This window comes from Coenobita brevimanus, chromosome 51, assembly GCF_032717465.1.
Source record: "Coenobita brevimanus isolate Jiangsu-jjx chromosome 51, ASM3271746v2, whole genome shotgun sequence".
NCBI lineage: Eukaryota > Metazoa > Arthropoda > Malacostraca > Decapoda > Coenobitidae > Coenobita > Coenobita brevimanus.
This window is the reverse complement of record NC_137004.1, coordinates 26,062,649-26,073,542: the sequence shown is the minus strand read 5'-3', so window position 1 is coordinate 26,073,542 and position 10,894 is coordinate 26,062,649. Positions and strand designations below refer to the sequence as shown.

General features: G+C 41.3%; 1 pseudogene; it reads left to right on the top strand.

Moving 5' to 3' along the window:
* Positions 1–10,368: 10,368 nt before the first annotated feature.
* LOC145400329 (5S ribosomal RNA) lies at positions 10,369–10,487 on the top strand (annotated as a pseudogene).
* The last annotated feature ends 407 nt before the right edge of the window (positions 10,488–10,894 follow it).

Genomic DNA, 10,894 nt, shown 5'->3' with positions numbered 1-10,894 from the left:
CTATTTCCCTCTGCCTGTGACCTCCAGTCTTGTAAATGCAATGTGTGCAGGAATTTCAGATGTAAGATATTTGGCTCTCTTTTGTGTATTATTTCTTGCACTCTTCAGTTTCTGCTTCTTTGCATTAAAAAGAAAAATGTATTGTCCTAAATAGCACTGAGATTTTAAAACTAACAAGCATCCTCAGTTAACGACCATTTATGTCAAAGGTTGATGAGCAACTTGAGTCGTTTACCTTCATTTATATCCAAAAATAACAATCATTCTGAGGTTATTCCCCTCATTAAACATAGGTGTTGATTCCCTTCATTTAGGTGAGAGATTAACGAGATTTTTTCCTGCATATATACGGTTTATGTTTTTTATATTATTTTTCCTGTGGCTGACTATGTTTTATATATTGATGTGGGAGTGTTTTCTTGGTGTCTTTATTTCTGTTGATTTATTCTATAGTCAGTTTGCTTCACCTGACAGAGATTCATAACCGTTAGCTTAATGGCCAAGTGTAGTCAGACTGGAGAGTTAATTTGACTAGTAACCCAGGAGATTCATCCATACCCCATCACTAAAACATAATGAATTTTATACATCAATGATTTAGTACTGAAGTGATAAAAGTTGCCTTGTTTTGTCAGATGGAAATAAACTGACTATAGTTATATGTTGAATTGGAATATGTTATACTCTTATCGATATGTGGGAAAATGTGGCATGTGTTTGAAATTTTTTTAACTATATGGATTAGGGCGTCAGGCTATAGGTAGATTGATATAGGTAGGGAGAGATCCTAGGGTGCCCATAGACTAAACTATTTTGATATATCTCTTCCTATCACACAGTCATTTGCCATATTTTCCTAAGCATGAGCAAGAACCAATTTGCCTGTCAGGTCTCTATCGTCTTTCAACCCAGGGCATCTCAGAAATCAGCAGTATTATGTGTTGAGCAGAGAATTTTGTGCAGTATGCCTAGCCCTGGCTTCCTACGCTCCTTATGGGGTGACATAGGATTGGATGATGGCAGACGATGTTGTATAAAGTTGCAAGGTCTCCAACATCACAGCCAATGGTTGATACGTTTTTAGAATTACTATCGTTCTGCTGATTCTTAGGCTATGCTGTTGATATTTCTCCTTCATTGTTGTGTTTTCTTGGTCTGTGTATCGTTTGGGTGTTTGTGATGGTGTTGATGTCTGTTGGGTTGGGTTGTCATGGTTTATGATTAGAGAGAGCAAGGATGTGTGATGTCCCCATGGTTTTGTGTGTGTGTGTGTAAGATACTAGGATTTGAATGGTAAGTGAATGAGTGTATGAGCCATTTCATTGGGCGTGCAGTTAGTTTCACTCTCTCTTGGGTTTCCTCTTTGCTTTATTGGCCCTATGCATTTTATTCATGTGTAAAAAAAATAAATAAACAGGATAGGAGTGACTGCTTGAAAAAGAAAAAAAAAATGGTTACGATGATTGAAAAATAATTGGTTACGAAGATGATGGTGATGATGATGATGATGATTAGTCCACTTCACTAGGCATGGTACTGATAGTTCGCCCCCTTAATGCTTGTTTATTCTTTGTTCTTTGCTCCCACCTCAAATATTTCTGTCATGAGAGATAGAGAGACCCTGTTGTTGTAGTGCTAAAATCATTACATGCCTCTGACCCTCCTATCAGCTGTATTGGCCGTCATAACCATCCCTTCCAGCAAATTAATTCTCATGATAAATTGAATTCCTTTGTCAGTGGATGATAAACATATTATATCCAAATTATGCTGTTTTGACGAATATTTGCTATGTATTAGTAAATCTTGGCTTGTAATCCCACTTGACTGACTACAGAAACCCTGGCAGCCCCAGAGGTATATGTTGAAGGATTGTCTGTTGTGGTAGTGTGGTGTGGTGTGTGGGAGGAGGCCTACACTGTGGTACATGTGGTGAGTGTTTGTAGTAGTGTGTTGTGGTGAGGGGGGGAGGCCTTACACTGTGGTAAATGTGAGTGTGGTGTGGTGTGGCAGGAAGCATTACACTGTGGGCATAGTGCAGTGTGTGTGAGTTGTGTATTGTGTTGGCATTGAAGTAGAGAAAGATGATGATTGTGTTGAAGTCAGGGTATACTCATTTCACTCTAACTTGGCACAAAATTTCATGTTTTTTTTTTTTTTTTTTTAACGTGTCCCACAGGCAGAAACAAAACATTAGACCTGCATTCACTCCATAGCTTTTCATTGTGACAGGCATCATATTTTAATGCCTGTTTACTGTATTCTTACAACTCAGCATTCATGAGAGAGCATAAGCCATTTTTAGACCAAGTTAGAGTTGTGTTTCTCTGGGTATGGTTGAGTCTTAAGGGTGGGTGTCTGGTGATGGTTTTTGAAGGTTTCTGTTGTATATCTAGGTAGTAGCCATGTACCGTCTGAAATAGTAGAAATAAAGTTTAAAAAGAAAGAAAAAAAAAAAAGTGGATGACGGCCACAGCCACTGGCGGATCTGCACTTGGGCTACAGGTATTGCAGGTGGACGGAGCCGGTGACCTGTACTGTGAAATTCCATATGTTTTTCACAGTATGGTTCTGTTGGAATGGGGGCCGTTTTAAGGGGGTAGGAAAGAAAATATGTATCCTTGTGAATTTTATTGTTGGGTATAGGATGAGAATGTCTATCTATCTGTCTGCCTACTGCCAGCTGCCATAATCCCTTAAGGGGGGGGCCATTTGACTTTTATTTATGGGGAGGGGCACTAACCCTTCACCAACCCACTTGTTGACACATAGGGAGCACTTATGGTTTGATTATATGGTTACCACCCAGCATTGTAAACAGTTTCTTGGCTTATAGATTTGTTTTAAAGTACTTTTTGTATTGCAAGTTTTTATTACATGCCTTCCATAGCTCTTCTTAACCAGCATCGTATTTTAGTGTTTATATACTATGCTTACAACCCAGCATCCATGAGAGAGGCGATACGTTTGTGGCCATCCTATACGGGATTAAGGCGTCTGGCAATAGATAGATAGATAGATCCATGAGAGAGAGCACAAGGCATTTTTAGACAAAGTTAGAGTAAAGAGAGGGTGAGATAGAGTTGGTGTATTCGTGTTGCTCTGCGTAGGGTTGTTTGTGAAGGGTGTCTGGTGATGGTTTTTGAGGGTCCTGTTTGGCTGCAGATTTGTGGATGTTTGTAGTGGCCTTGTGTGTATAGGTAGCTAGGTACAGTGTGAAATAATAAAAATAAAGTACTGTATATATATATATATATATATTTATTTATAAAAAAAGCTGTGTACACTCTGAAGTAATAAAGTACTGAGGGGGGGGGGGGAGAGGTTGACGGCCACAGCCATCGGCGGACTGCGATAAGTGCAGGTGGTCAGAGCCGATGACCTGTACTGTGAGATTCCATGTATTTTCACAGCACAGTTCCTTCTGAATGGGGGCCGTTTTAGGGGCGAGAAAAAAAATATTGACTATATCTTGTGAAATTTAGTGCTGGCGTGCAGTGTTATAGGCTTTGAATGGCTGTAGTGGCTAGGTAGGCAGTATGTACAGGATAAATTATTAACAGAAAAAAAAGGAAATAAGAAAAAAAGGAGGAAAAATAAAAATGGTTGCATATTTTATTTGGATTCAGGTAACTTTCTAATTTGGGGCAGTGGTCAAGTAATAGGTCTAGTACAACTTCCTTGGTGGTTTGAATGGCCGTAATGCTTTTATGTTCCTCTGACAAAGTGGGGCCAGACTGGAGGGTCAGTTGAACTAGTAATCAAGGAGACATTCCTGTCTCATTACTCAAAATTTCACTGTTTCATGGGATTAGTTATTATGAAGAGGTACATAGTGAGGTTGGGGGGAGGAGGCAGCCTTATAACTCTGTGTGGAGGTCTTGTTGGGTTGTGGTGGTGGTTTATGTGTTCGTGTTCTTCTGCATTGAGAGTCCCCTTGTTTGTCCTGTGTCTGTGTGTTTAGCCACGAGGGATTTTTGGCACTGAGAACATCAACTGGTATTGTAGTGGTGTTGGTCTGGAATATAAAAGTCCTGAGTTGATAATTTTGAAGCACTTATGTAGGGGGAAATATGTGAGGTAGTCAGGATTCCAGGGCTTAAATGGTCAGTGAGTGAGCATCTAGCCCTTTTCACTGGACGCAGCCTGGTTATATCAGTGCCACCACCTGAAGGTGTCTGCCCTGCACCGCAATTTTTAAACAATTGGGTGTGTAAGGTGAGAAGTGTGAATTTCGGGGTAGGGTTGTGAGGCCGACTGGAAAAAAAATTCGAGACAAGGTCATAGGGTGGCTGCCAGAGATTGAGCAGCATAGACAGCCACCATTAGGCGACTATGGCCAATGAATGCATGTTAAAGCCTTCATGAATGGTACGATACAAATGATATAAAAATACTGAACTGTTTCTACAGGGCCATCATGTACACCTCTATATATATGCATAGCTTTGAAATACTGTATATATAAACACATCATCTGAGATCTAGTGGCACATTTTCCACACAGTTAAAAACAGAATATGTGTAAATTGTGAGTTTTGTTTGTGTATAATGCCAGCAGAAAGTAATTCCTCATTTAATAATTGATATATATTCCCTTAAATTGCTGATTGCGTGAAATTAGGGTCGGGTCCCAGCAAGAGGGACTTTTTCTCCAGCATTTAAGGATCATATGCAAGACAGAACTAACTAGCAATATTTATTTGTGTTAAATTTTAAAAAATAATATTTTTAGATGAATTAACATTGATCTTTCACAGCACACCTTTGAGATTAATTCAGAAGTTTGTGAAAAGTGTATTTTTGAGTGACATTAAGAGAGAGACTGTGCTTAGTGAAAGTATCTTAAATGAGGAATTACTGATAGGGGTTTGCCAGTAAATTATTATTATTATTATTATTATTATTTGACCCACAAGCAGTTTTTGAAGCATAAACTAATGATACCCCTTGCTGGCATTAATATTACAAAGGAAAACAAAGTTCAGTGTTTATTCTCAGTGTGTTTTAGTACTTCATATAGTTAAGTATTGTATTAGGCTTCCTCTTCTCCTCCTCGTTGTTCTTCCCTTCCTTCCTCTTCCTCCCCGTATTGTATTAGGCGTCCTCTTCTCCTCCTTGTTGTTCTTTTCCTCTTCTTCCTTCCTCCTCACTCTTTTCTTCCTTCCTCCTCCTCCCCTTTTTGTATTAGGCTTCCTCTCCTCCCCTTCCCCCTCTTATTGTATTAGGCCTTCTCTTCTCCTCGTTCTTCTCTCCCTTTTCTTCTTTCCTCTTCCTCCCCTCTTTCTTCCTCTTCCTAACCTTACCACCCTGCAACCCACCCTACCACCCCCACCCTTGCTATGCCCTACCAGGTGTCCCTTGCTATTCCTGTCATCCTTGTCCTGCCCTTCCATCCCTGTTCTGTCAACCATGTCCTGTCCTTCCATCCCTGTTCTGTCAACCATGTCCTGTCCTTCCACATCTGTCCTGCCCTGCACCCCTGCACTTTTCTTCCCTCACCTACACCCATGCAATACACTGTACAGCCATGGCCTCCCCTACACCCTTGCTATTCCCTCCCCTGCCCTGTCTTGCCACCCCTGCCTTGCCCGACACCCATGCACTGTCATCTGCATTCTTGCTGTGCTCTGCCATCCTTGGCCTGTCCTCCCCTCCTTGCTGTTCTTGGCTAGGGTGTCCTGCCCTTTCATATCTGCTATTTTTTCCTGTGTGTGTCCTGCCCTTCCATCTCTTGCTGTATCCTGCTTGTCTTGCCTTGCTATGACCTGCCCTGTTGTGCCCTTCCATCATCTGTGCTATGTCCTGCTTTGTGCCCTGCCACCCCTGTCCTGCCCTACACCCATGCACTGTCATCTGCACTCTTGCTGTGCCCTGCCGTCCTTGGCCTGTCCTCCCCTCCTTGCTATTCTTACCCTGTGTCCTGCCCTTCCATCTCTTGCTGTATCCTGCTTGTCTTGCCTTGCTATGACCTGCCTTGTTGTGTCCTTCCATCATCTGTGTCATGTCTTGCTGTTCTTGCCCTGTCATCTGTGCTGTGTCCTTCCCTGTCCTGTTCTGTATCCTGCCGTTAATGCCCTGTCCTGCTTCATGTGTCTTGTTTTGTTTGTTTTTAATATGTTTCTTTTATTCTTTAATGTCATTTTATATTGTCCTTTTAAGTTCATAATTTTTTCTAAGTGCAAAATTTTGAATGTTATAAGTTACTTACATATTTATAGTACTTATATATGTATAGTACATATATATGTATAGTACTTTGAAAAATATCGGAAAAACAATACCAATAGACATGAATAGTATGAAGTGATCTCTCCTCCATACTATTCATGTCTATTGGTATTCTCTTTCTGATATTTTTCAAAGTACTATACATATATAAGTACTATACATATATAAGTACAAGTACTATACATATATAAGTACAAGTACTATACATATATAAGTACAAGTACTATACATATATAAGTACTATATATATATATATATATATATATATATATATATATATATATATATATATATATATATGTATATATATAAGTAGTATACATATATAAGTAATATACAAAAAAAGGTATATGTATATATAATAAAGACATGGTAAATACATTGGTTTTATTTCCACTAAGATACATTTAAGTGAAGAAGGTGAAAAAAAAAAAAAAACTAAGTGAAGGTGAAAAAAAAAAAAAAAAAAAAACTATCTCGATAAATCGGCCAGAGAAATAAGGACTGGGAACCCTAAGGGAGGGTTGCCAGTCCGTATTTTCGTGGCCGATTTATCGAGATAGGTTCTGCGCCCTACCCCAAGATGCTTCCAAGACCGTGCCCTTCAAATCACTGTGTAGATGCCATGTCTTGTATTGCTCTGCCCAGCTAATGCCAGGCAGAGCTATACAAGAACACATGGCATACAACAGAGCGATCAAAAGGGCTACTTAACATGCATTGCTAACACTGTGGGCACCACGCAACGTGTGTTTGCTAAGGCATGTTAAAGCGGAAGCAATGTACCATTAATCAACAGGGCATACAGTATACCAAAGACGAGCCAATTAACCCCTTCAGTATGAGGACATTTTATTCCTGCTGATGCCACACGATTTTATTCAGCTTGGAGTGCTATCTCATACTGGAGGAGACATGGCCTCCCTTCACTATGAGACCCCCTTCCTAAGCTGAGTAAAATCGTCTGGCAGCAGCAAGAATAAAATCATCTGGGACACAGCAACAATACACTGAGAAAAGATGTAACAGTACTGAAGACGTTAAAAAATACCAACATGGACTGGTTGTGATGCATGTTAAACAGCAACAAAATCACATTCCACTGAACAATATTTACTCTTCACTAACTTGGCCCAATTTTTCATTATTTTCAAGCTGTGTCACATAAGAGTAACTCGAGGCACAAAAAGGCAATGCTATTACTCATAATCCTTTTCACACAGTGCCTACTATCCTGTTTTCAGAAAGTTACAACTCATAATTCAAGCTGGAAAGATTTAAAATTTTAGGCCAAGCGAAAGTTCAGAGTATAATCTCAAGCAAACAAATAAAACTGTAAAAATATATAATGGCCAAATTACTATAACAATGTGAAAGTGTGGACATGCTATATCTACCTATAGCCAGACACCTTGATCCTGTGAGGGTACATATCTCCTCCCTGTCCATTGCCATCTACCTGCCCTCACCCCAGATTACACCCCACTCCCCCCTTATCATATACCTCTCCCTATCTATCTCATCCTCAGACCCCCCCCCCCTGCCTCTCCCTCCACCTCACTCACATACACCCTCCTGTTGAAGTTTCCTACTCTCCATTCCACCAACTTACATCCCCTCCCCTATCCCTCCACTTTCCTCACGTACACTCACCTACTTAGTCTTTCACACACCCCAACTTACACCCTCCTCTCCTCTCCATCTCATCCTCAGCTCCCCCCCACCTCACTCACATACACTCTCCTGATTGTTTCCTACTCTCCATTCCCCCAACTTACACCCCCCTCTCATATATCTCTCCACTCCATCCCTCCATCTCATCCTCAGTCTCCACCTCACTCACACACACACTCAGAATTAATCTTCCTACACCCCCCAACTTACACCCTCCTCTCTCATGCACCTCTCCACTCCATCCTTCCACCTCACTCACCTAAACTCTAGTCTCCTACTCCACTCCTCCCCCTCCAACTTACACCCCTCTCTCATATACTGTACCTCTCCACTCCATCCCTCCATCTCATCCTCAGTCTCACCCTGCCACTTTCCCCACCTCCACCTCACACAAACCCCTACTTAGTCTCACTCTCCATCCCCCCCACTTACACCTCACTCTCATACCTCTATTCCATCCCTCCACCTCACTCTCATACTCCACCCCCAACTTACACCCTCCTCTCCTATATACCTCCACTCATCCCTCCATCTCATCCTCAGTCTCCCCCTCCCTCTTACCCCACATCCACCTTACTCACATACACTCCTAGTTAATTTCTCTCTCCATCCCATTTCAATTTACAACATCCTCTACTCAATCCCTCAGTTTCCTCTCCCCCTCCACCTCACACACATTAGGGCCGATTCACACTACACGGTTCGTCTCCGTACGGTTTTCATACGTTAATTTTTTCGAAATCAATGGGGCCGTCACACTAAATTTTCCGTTTATTGTTCATCTTTCGGGCGCCTTTCACTCTTACGGATCGGCTACGTTTGGAAGAAATCTCTAACGAACGAAACGTATACGTATGGAAACGCTCCGTACCTCCACCGATCAGTGTGATCATCGACACATATCAGTCACGGTGTGTTTACAGACGACAGAGGACAACTTCAGCCTGTCACTGCTTTTTGGCCGTGAACAGTACTATAAGCAGTCATGAGTGACGAGAAGTTATTAGAACTGGTCAGAGGCTACAAGGAACTATATGACATGGGCAACAGAAAATACAACAATAACCATGTGAAAGAAAAAATATGGAAATTAATAGGAGAGGGATTGGAAAAATTGGGTAAGATATTTAAATATTTCACTATTTTATTATAAGTGTGACAAATAGCATTTTATCCTTCATCCTATTCATTACCATTCATAGGGTCTCTCTTAACACCCTATCCATTACCATTCACTGGCTCACTCTCAAGTAGCCTATTAATTACCATTCACAGGTTCTCCCAACATCCTGTTCATAACCATTGGTAGGTTCTCTCTCAACCCTCTTTATGCCCATGGAAGAGAACCAGTGGGACTTCAAGAATCTTTTAAATTTCTTTTACAACGAATGCAACTTGTGGAGCATTTCCTCCCTATCTAGTTATGTCTACTAAAGAGCTTGCATTGTTCGTGACATTCATGGTTGTAACATCAGTGGCATTGTCACCTAAGTAGTTGTGCAAAATGAAAGTTGCAGCAAGCTGCTTTACACTAATTTCTGAGGCTTTTTGTCGGAGCCACAGCTGCACGCAGACTGACGAGATCATGGATGTATAGTGTGAACAGTTACATAGCAAATGAACTGTAACCCTACGAAGACGAACCGTATAGTGCGAATTGGCCCTTAGTCTCTCACTCCAGCCCTCCATCTCATCCTTGGTCTCCCCTCCTACCTCACTCACATACACTCCTAGTTAATTCTCGCCCACTCCACTCCATCCCTCAGTCTCCCAATTCTAATTTATGGAGCATAGACAACCAAATGACATGTTTCTTACTAAACTCGTGGAATGTTGCCATAACCTACCTACCAATAACAGATCTTTAAAAAAAAAAAAAAAAAAAATATATGGCTGTTATATTTTTGCAAGTAATGAAGTAACATTTCTCGCCTTTTAAGACTCCGTTCCCTTAAAAAACCTTGGAACAGCACTTCTATAAAATTACAAGGTTACTTATGAACTTTTTTTTTTTTTTTTTATGTGTCCGACTCTGGGCATAGGCTTCACAGCCTGCTATCAAGGCCCAGCGGTCCTCCTACATACCATACACCTCTACATGTCACCACTTCGGCGCTAACACCCACCGTCCATATTGAATACATGCTAGGGCTGTCTCATGCAGGACTGGTGTATTGGTATTAGCGGGGGTATTTTTACGACATGTCAGCGGGTCTTCTGGTAGATCAGTAAAGCCTGATTTAATGAAATTCAAATCCTTAAACTGTTCCCTGCCCCAGCCGGGATTCGAACCTGGGTCCGTTAGGACTGCAGGCCACCTCTCTACTGATTGAGCAACCGCAACTGGCTGCTACAGTTTATATAACCCTTGTTAATTTCGTGGTCATAAACACACACACATCTTAACCAAGACTGGCTGAAGTTTAAATCCACTGCTCATGGTCTGGTGCAAATAGGCAACTAATAAAGTACTGTACCACGTTGAGTACACCGCTTCCCGTTCGATCAGCGAAGTTAAGCAACGTTGGGTCTGGTTAGTACTTGGATGGGTGACCGCCTGGGAACACCAGATGCTGTTGGCATAACGTTCCCCCTACGTGTCAAGTGGGGTTAGTGGAGGATTAGTGCCCCTCCCTGTAAAACAATTAACTCTAAGCCGTTGGCCACCCCGTTTGGGATACATGGCGTCTGGCAATGAATGAATGAATGTTCCTGGCCTACCAAGCCATTCATACCCAGGCAATAGGTCTTTTAGTCCAACATGACAGATGAACATTACAGCTGGTAATTTTTAGGCAATGTTGTTCCCACAACAATTTTAATCAATATTTTATGCAAGGAAGAAGGAACCAAATGCTAGAAAACCTGAGTGACTGTTCCCTCCAACAAAAAACTAAGTTAAGTGCCAAATTCAAAATCGTTCATCTTGAGATGCCTAGACACAGCATTAAAAAGACTGGAGGATCATAGGCAGTAGGAAGAGTGAAAA